Source organism: Hevea brasiliensis, chromosome 15 (genome assembly GCF_030052815.1).
Source record: "Hevea brasiliensis isolate MT/VB/25A 57/8 chromosome 15, ASM3005281v1, whole genome shotgun sequence".
Classification (NCBI taxonomy): domain Eukaryota; kingdom Viridiplantae; phylum Streptophyta; class Magnoliopsida; order Malpighiales; family Euphorbiaceae; genus Hevea; species Hevea brasiliensis.
In genome coordinates this window covers 17,102,224-17,111,530 of record NC_079507.1, presented here as the reverse complement: position 1 = coordinate 17,111,530, position 9,307 = coordinate 17,102,224, and the positions used below count along the sequence as shown (strand labels likewise).

The 9,307-nt window shown below is 36.3% G+C and overlaps 1 non-coding gene across 1 annotated transcript; it reads right to left on the bottom strand.

Annotated features, from left to right (window-relative positions):
• Positions 1–700: 700 nt before the first annotated feature.
• On the bottom strand, positions 701–807 carry LOC131174292 (small nucleolar RNA R71). Its single transcript, XR_009144540.1, has one exon. It is a non-coding gene; the product is annotated as a small nucleolar RNA R71 (small nucleolar RNA).
• Positions 808–9,307: the final 8,500 nt, after the last annotated feature.

Below are 9,307 nucleotides of genomic sequence, written 5' to 3'. Positions count from 1 at the left end.
AGCGATCCGTGCACTTGCGGGGTTGTAAAACTAGCAAAACAAATTTTTGGCCTTGTTGCTGGGGAATTTGGCTTTAGTAATATTGAGCGATAGGCAGTTTAGCTAATTTAGGCAATTATATTTATTATCTGATTCCATTTGATTTGTTTTATATCTTTTCCTTTCTCTTAGGTGCTTGACCTGGTATATGACTAGAACAAGGACAGAAGAAGAAATCTTGGACTGTGATCCAGAGATAGACAGAACTCTAAGAGCCATCAAGAGGGAAAGGAAACACCAAGAGCATGATCAAAAAGATCCTGAAATTCCAACCATGGTTGATAATAATGACAGGCCAAGACTCTTGCGAAACTACGGAGCTCCATCTGTCTAAGGATTTCAGCTCAGAGTCATAAGACCCACAATGGAAGCTAACAATTTTGAGTTAAAACCAGCTTGGCTTAAAATGATACAACAAACCTAGTTCAGAGGTTCACCAATAGAAGATCCACACTATCACCTCTAGTGCTTTCTTGCCCTTTGTGACACATTCAAGATGAATGGAGTTTCTGATCAAGCCATAAGACTCAGAGCATTCCCATTCTCCCTTCGAGACAGAGTAAGGAAGTGGTTACTCTCTCAACCAGCTGGAACATTCACCACATGGGAAAACCTCTCATAAGCTTTTCTAGCAAGGTACTTCCCACCTACAAAGACTGCAAGACTGAGACTTGAGCTCAACACCTTCAGACGAAAGGAAGGTGAATCACTCTATGACGAATGGGAAAGATATAAAGACCTGTAGATGGAATGTCCACACCATGGCATAGAGGATTGGCTACTAGTGCAAAAATTCTATAATGGGTTACTACCCTCTACAAAGAGCACAGTTTATTTAGCTACAATAGGTGACCTAATGGAGAAAACAGTGACACAAGCACTTGAACTTTTAGAGAGGATTACATACCATAATTATGAGTGGTCAAATGAAAGAGGAAATGCAAGGAGAATAGCAGGGGTCCTGGAAGTGGATGACCTAAGCATGATAAATGCCCAATTTGGTCAGCTCACAAAGAGGCTTGATAAAATGCAAGCCAATGCAGTAGGGATGAATAGTCAACATGAGGACAGCTATGGAGGAGGATACATGAATTCAGAATGTAACAGCTTAAATGAACCTTTCACAGAATAGATGAACCACGTGAATAATAGAGGAAACTTCAACCAGAGGCAGCCCAACAATCCATATTCAAACACTTATAACCCTGGATGGAGGAACCACCCAAATTTTTCATGGTCCAATCAGTAGAACCAGCCAATAAACAAGCAACAGGGTTACAAACCACCAGAATCCCCTGGATTTCAAAACAGAGGCCAAAACTTCGGACAACCACCATTGCCTCCTCAACCTCAGCAACCTAAACCGAAGATGACCATAGAATCCATGATGAAAGGTTTCCTAGCAGCTCAATAATAATAGAATGAATTGATTAAACAGCTAACTTCCAGAATGGACCAATTTGCTACCCATAACAAGATGCTAGAAAATCAAATTACTCAGCAAGCAAGTTCTTTAAGTAAGGCTACTCGTAAACTGCTAAGTCAACCAGAGATAAACCCAAGGGAGCATTGTAAGGCAGTTACATTGAGGAGTGGGAGAACTCTAGTACAATCAGAGGAAGAACCAACAAAGGAGACCTGAGAAGAATCTTAAAGCCAAGCAGAGAAAAAGGAGGAAGAAGCCAAGAAAGATCAGGAAGAGGAAGCATAGAAGAAAAAGAAGTTGCCAGAGTCATACCAGCCTCCCCTATCTTTTCCTCAGAGATTTCAAAAGACCAAATTGGAAAAGCAGTTTGGGAAGTTTTTAGAAGTTTTACAGAAACTTTATATCAACATTCCCTTCACAGAAGCACTCTCTCAGATGCCATCCTATACCAAATTTCTTAAGGAAATTTTGTCAAAGAAAAGAAAACTGAAAGACTATGAGACAGTTGCTCTAACAGGGGAATGCAGTGCCATACTACAAAGCAAGCTGCCTCTAAAGTGGAAAGATCTAGGAAGCTTCTCCATACCTTACCTCATTGGCAACAAGAAAATAGACAAAGCCCTCTGTGATCTTGGGGTAAGTGTGAGTTTAATGCCTCTATCAATATGCAAAAAGCTGGAGATCGGAGAACTGAAACACATGAAAATTTCACTGCAATTGGCTGATCGATCAGTTAAATATCCAGTGGGCATGCTTGAGAACATCCCCATCAAAGTGGGCAAATTCTTCATTCCAGTAGACTTTATTGTCCTTGAGATGGAAGAAGATATTTAGATCCCTCTCATTTTGGGAAGACCATTCCTGGCAACCGCCAGAGCAATCATAGACGTAAAAAATGGGTGACTAACCCTCAAAGTAGGAGAAAAAGAAGTGGAATTCAACTTATTCGACACAATGAAGCACAAATTCGAACCTAAAGAATGCTTCAAGGTTGACATAATTGACAAACAAGTTTAAGAGGAATTTCATAAGATACATCCTAAAGATCCTTTTGAAGCATGCATTGTGCACAGTCACATGAAAAATAATGAAAACATAGAAATAACATCTTATGCACAATAGCTAGCAGCTCATCCACCCCTAACCCTAGCTCAAGTTTCCGAGATGGAGGAGTTAAAGGAGGAATAACCCAAGGACAAGCTCCAGGAAAACACCAAACAAGTAGAGCTTAAACCTCTCCCATCCTCACTAATTTACGCATTTCTAGACTCAAACTCTAAATATCCTATTATAATCAATGCTAACCTGTCTAAGTTAAAAGAGGAAAAATTATTAAAAGAACTTAAGATCCATAACAAGGCCACAGGGAATAAAATAGAAGACCTAAAAGGGATCAACCCCTCGATTTGCATGCATAGGATACCCATGGAAGAAAAGAGTAAACCAACTATCGAGCACCAAAGAAGACTTAACCCAAATATGAAAGAAGTAGTCAAGAAGGAAATTTTGAAACTATTAGATGCAGGTATCATATACCCAATTTCTGATAGTAAATGGGTTAGTCTAGTACATGTAGTTCCCAAGAAAGGTGGGATAACTATTATCCAAAATGCAAATAACGAATTGATCCCTACTAGGGTAGCTACTGGTTGGCGAATGTGCATAGATTATAAGAAATTGAACAGTGCCATCAGAAAAGACCATTTTCTTCTCTCTTTCATTGACCAAATGCTAGAAAGGTTAGCAAAACACTCTTATTTCTGTTACCTAGATGGGTATTCGGGATTCTTTCAAATTTCTATTCACCCAGAAGACCAAGAAAAGACCACATTCACTTGCCCTTATGGAACATTTGCATATAGGAGAATACATTTTAGTCTTTGTAATGCCCCTGCTACCTTTCAAAAATGCATGATGGCTATTTTTTCTGATTATATTGAAAATATCATGGAAGTTTTTATGGATGATTTTTTTGTCTATGGAACTACTTTTGATGATTGCCTAGCTAATTTATCTAAGGTGTTGCAAAGATGCGAAGAATCAAACCTGGTTCTAAATTGGGAAAAATGCCACTTCATGGTAAGGAAAGGTATAGTGCTGGGACATTTGATATCAGAAAGAGGAATTGAGGTTGATAAAGCAAAAATTGAGATCATTGAAAACATGCCACCACCAATATCAGTCAAGGGAGTGCGAAGCTTTTTGGGACATGCAGGGTTCTACAGAAGATTCATTAAAGATTTTTCCAAAATAGCTAAGCCACTTACCAACCTGTTAAGTCAAGATGTTCCTTTTGATTTTGATGAAAATTGCCATGTTTCTTTTAACAGGATCAAAGAACCCCTGATCTCAGCACCAGTAATGCAGCCACCGGATTGGGAGCTACCATTCGAGGTGATGTACGATGCGAGTGACTTTGCAGTTGGAGCAGTGCTCGGGCAAAGAAAAGATAAAAAGCTATATGCCATTTATTATACTAGTAAGACACTTGATGATGCACAAATAAATTATGCTACCACGGAGAAAGAATTCCTAGCAGTGGTGTTTGCAATAGACAAATTCAGATCCTACTTAATTTGGTTAAAAGTCATTGTTTTCACAGATCATGCTACAATCTGGTACATTTTGAACAAGAAGGAAGCAAAACCATTGGTGATTTGATGGATTTTACTCCTGCAAGAATTTAACCTTAAAATCAAAGATAAAGAGGGATCCAAAAATGTAGTGGCTGACCATCTTTCCAGGCTAAAATTGGAGTACACAGGAGACTTCGAGGATTTGCCAATTGATGACTCATTTCCTGATGAGCAATTACTAGCATTCTCCCAGACTCCATGGTATGTTGACTTTGTTAATTTTCTTATATGCAGGGTATTGTCTCCAAACATGACTTATTAACAAAGGAAGAAATTCCTACATGATGTGAGATATTACACATGGGAGGAACCTTTACTGTACAAGAGATGTAATGATGGGCTGATAAGAAGATGCATACCAGAGGAAGATATGGAAAGTATCCTTCAGCACTACCATTCATCACTATATGGAGGACACTTTGGCACCACAAAAACAGCAGCAAAAATTTTACAAGCTAGATTTTACTGGCCACATTTGTTGAAGGATGTAAGATCCTTTGTGTTAGCTTGTGACCAATGCCAAAGAATAGGAAGGTAACACTTCGAGAAGGAATGAAATGCCACTGCATGGTATACTTGAGGTAGAATTATTTGATGTGTGGGGGATAGACTTCATGGGCCCATTCCCCTCTTCCCATGGAAACAAGTATATTCTAGTTGGTGTTGATTATGTGTCAAAATGGGTAGAAGCAATAGCCACACTAACCAACGATGCTAAAGTGGTCACAAGGTTCCTGAAGAAGAATATATTCACAAGATTTGGCACAACGAGAGCAATAATCAGCGATGGAGGAAGTCACTTCTGCAACCAACAATTCAAAACTCTATTAAAAAAGTATGGAGTGACTCACAAGGTGGCCACAACTTATCATCCTCAAACCAACGGCCAAGTAGAAATCTCAAATAGGGAACTGAAGCGGATTCTAGAAAAAACTGTAAACAGATCTAAGAAGGACTGGTGTATGAAGTTAGATGATACACTGTGGGCATACCGCACTGCATATAAAACCCCAATTAGTACAATACCCTTCCGATTGGTTTATGGAAAATCATGCCATCTCCCTGTTGAACTTGAACATAAAGCTTACTGGGCAATTTAGATCCTAAATTTTGACCTCAAAGCTGCTTATGAAAAAAGGCTCCTACAACTGAATGAGTTGGAAGAAATCCGACAGGATGCGTATGAAAATGCCAAAATCTTTAAAGATAAAACCAAAAGATGGCATGATAGACGTATAGCAAGGAAAGAAATAAAAGAAGGAGACCTTATCTTGTTATTCAACTCTAGATTGAAACTCTTTCCAGGGAAGCTAAAATCAAGATGGTCTGGACCTTTTAAGGTCACTCAAGTCTTCAAACATGGAGCAGTAGAAGTGTGGAGCGAAACCTCAGGAGCATTTAAGGTCAATGGGCAGAGGCTGAAGCCTTACTTTTAAGGAGTACCCATAGAGAAGAGAGTTAATTGCACCCTCAACCATCCTACTGACAGGCCGTGAATGATGAAAGCAAAGTCGAGCTAATGACTATAAACAAGCACTTTTTGGGAGGTAACCCAACATTTCTAATTTTTCTTTCTTTCTTTCATATTTTAATATTTGTTCACATTTTCTTTTGTAGGAATCCCAAATGATCTAAGATTTGAAAAAGCAAGAGGGAGTGGAGTAGAGAACAAGAGAAGAGAGGAATCATCAAGTCAAAACCACAAAAGAGAAGATTTGACAAAACCGGGGAAGTAGCTCTGTTGCTAACCTTTGCATCCATTTCATGTGTTGTGATAATAAAAATTTTCATTTGGGAAAAATTTGGAAAATCAAAAAATTACACGGGTCATGTACTGGTTCACACTGTAACGCCCTCATTTTACGTAGTCTGTACATTTGACTATTCCGGTGACCTAATGTCTGTTTGGACAAGTCAGAATGTCTAGAACTACACTTAAATGATATTAAGAAGACATAAAATAATGAAAAATAAGGTAAGAAAATATAAGAAAAATTAAGAAAAAATAAAAGAGAGGAAATGAAACTAGGTTAAATGAGCCAGCACCGAAGCGATGAGTGACCACACCGGGAAGTTATGGCGAGGACCGTTGACTAGTCCTGGACCATGGGAAACTCGGGGAAATATTTTTGAAACATAATTAAAGGTCTACTGAGATGTAATTGACATTGAAAATGTCAAGGAAAAATTAATAAGTTAGTACAAACCAAAAACAAAAATTAAAGAAATCGGCGGTACGAGGAGTAAATCGGTAGTACCGAAAAATTCAAAATATAACCTGAAGAGGGGCATTTTGGTCATTTGACACCTCAAGTTAACTTTTGACATAAATTTCCATGAAAAATAAGTGGTATTACCTTTTGAAAATTTAATGAAAAATGAAATTAAAGATAAAATGTAATTTAAGGGAAGTTGAGGGTAAAAGTGCAATTAAAGGAAATCTTACATTAATCCAATTTTTAATTACATTAGTGGAGCACTATGGAGTATATAAATACTCAAGTGGATAGCCAACTCCACTAACTCCATCTTCTTCTTCTACATTCTTCTCCAAGCCGAACCAAATTCTCTCAAAAAGTCTTCCATGGCCGCACCATACCACAAACTCCATCAATCTATGTTCAAGCCTTGATCTTTATAAATTTCTTTACTAAAGTTGGACTACACATCTTGGGCAGCGTATTGGGAGTAAAAAGTAAAGGATTTGAAGAAGTTTTAGCAAGCTCCAATAAGAGGTAAGTGCTTATTTTCTTCCCTTGCTAAACTAAAGTTTGTGTTGAGGTTATGGGGAGTATTTTGGTTGAAAAATTTAAAAGAAATTATTGAGTTTGCAATATGCCTTTTTAGGCAGCCATGGAAGGTGAGCTTGTTTGAGTTTTTCTTACATTAAATTGTTGAGAATTGATGGGAATTAGTGTTGGTTGAGTCAATTTGAAGTGCTAGCAATTTAATCCTCTTGTATGTGTGATTGAATAATTGAATTTAGGGTTTTGGAAGTAATTGTGAAAGCCTTGGCAAACTGCTATTTTTGGCAGCCTTGAAGAGCATGGATTAGTGTTTGACCTCATGAAATTAATTGATGAATTCTGTTAGTGATGGTTTGAGGGCAGTGTATATGAAGTGATAGTGGAAGTGTATGTAACAATTTAAGTAATTACATATATATATATATATATATATATATATATATATATATATATATATATATATATATATATATATATATTGTGTTGAATGTAACTTTGAGAATTAAAGTTGTAATGTGTGTATTGAGAATTGTTATATTCTGCCCAAAGTGACCAAAATGTGATGTGATGAATGGTCATGGTATGATACCAATTCAGAATTGGGTATGAGAAATGAACTTATAGCAAGCTGAAAGTGCATTTGGTTGGTGTTTGAGCAATATGTTTAAGGGCAGTATGTAATTGAGCTTATAACCCTAATTGTTTGACCCCAATTGGTATGAGGCCAATTGGAGGCAAAACTAGACATAAAATAGGCCAACTTTCATATGGAAGTGTTGCCCAAATTTTGCCTAGATGTGACCTAAAAGAATAACCTAATCCGGAATTGAAACTTTGAGAACCCAGAAATATACCATATGAACAGTAGTTATTAAAATGACCATAACTCACTCAAAATTGGTCCAAATGACCTAAAATTTATACCGTTGGAAAGCTTAGACATAGGGCTACAACTTTGGTGAAGACCACCAAGCCAAGAAATGCCAATTAGCAAGTCAAAATAATCACCAAATTTGGGTTACAAAAACTGGCCTAATTGACTTTGACCTAAAAGTGACCCAGAATTGTCAAATAAGTGCAACTTGACCAGCATTAGTAAAATAACCATAACTTGGTCCAGAAACTCCAAATGACCTGAAATCAGTGCCAAAAATTTAATAAGACATAGACCTACAAAATTGGTAATTGGACTAAAACCCAGAAACCAAGAGAAATAGGTCAATTAGTTTGATCAAGTTGATGTATAAAATCTGGAAGTGGTACAATTGACCATTAAGTCTATAAAATTCAAATAGGCATATCTCCCATAAGAAATCTCCCAATGAAATGAACCATACCAATCTGGAAAGGTAAGAAAGATACCTAAAACTTTGTTTTGGACAACTTCCTTAAATTTTAAATGCATAATGTCAGAATTTAAGGTCAAAGCCATTAACCTAATTAAGGACCATGCCAATATAAGACCTTTGAGTCCAAGTCAACAATTTGGTTATAAATAATTCTATAAGACTTGACAAATTACAAGTAAAATTTTCAATTGACCCTAAGACATAGGGCAACACAATACTTATGAAGAATGCTAGACCTCAATGTGATTACAAACAGTCCAAATAAATTAGTAAAATCAGAATCGAAAATGCCTAATAAGGAAGTCAAAATTTAACTTTGACCTAGTTATGGTTAAATGACTATAACTTAAGTTATACAACTCCAAATGGAATGATTCAAAAAGGAAATTAAAGAAGACACAATGAGAAACAATTTAATGAAGAGAAATCTATTAAATTTATACTGTAACTTGTCTAATAGAACAGTTAATATTGGGCATGAAATAAATTGTTGGATTAATTATAAGATATGTTACTGAAACATTGTATATTGTGTGTTTCAATTAGAAAAGACACTGGGAAGGGAAAAGACCCACTGAGTCAAGGCTAAGAGGTGACTCATTAGAGGTTTGTGCACAACTAGTTTTTAATTGATTTTGTTCTTAATATTTTATATGATTAAATGATGTTATTTTCTTTATGTATTATGTTTATCAAGTAATGGATTTAATTCAATGATTATTGAAATTGTAATAGTATGTATAAATTTAGCTTTGTGAAATGATATTTTAACAAGTATTAAGCATTGTTGTGGATCGAATAAATTATGTTTTGGAAAATTATGATAGAGTGTGTTTTGAATTATGATGGGCAATTTGCATGGAAAAATACAAATTTATGTTTTGAATTGTGATGAGCATAAAAATTATTGGATATTGGAATTGATTTTGAATCGAATTGTGTTGTGATTTATGCTCACAAAAAGGATAAAGAGATTTATGATATTGTTTTATATCTCACTATAGATGCTTGACTAGGTTATTACCCGTCTCTCTCATTTGTTGAGGAGACAATGGAGTTAGCTTTGTTTTGATTACCATGGTACGTGCACAGGCTTAGATTCTCCTCTCA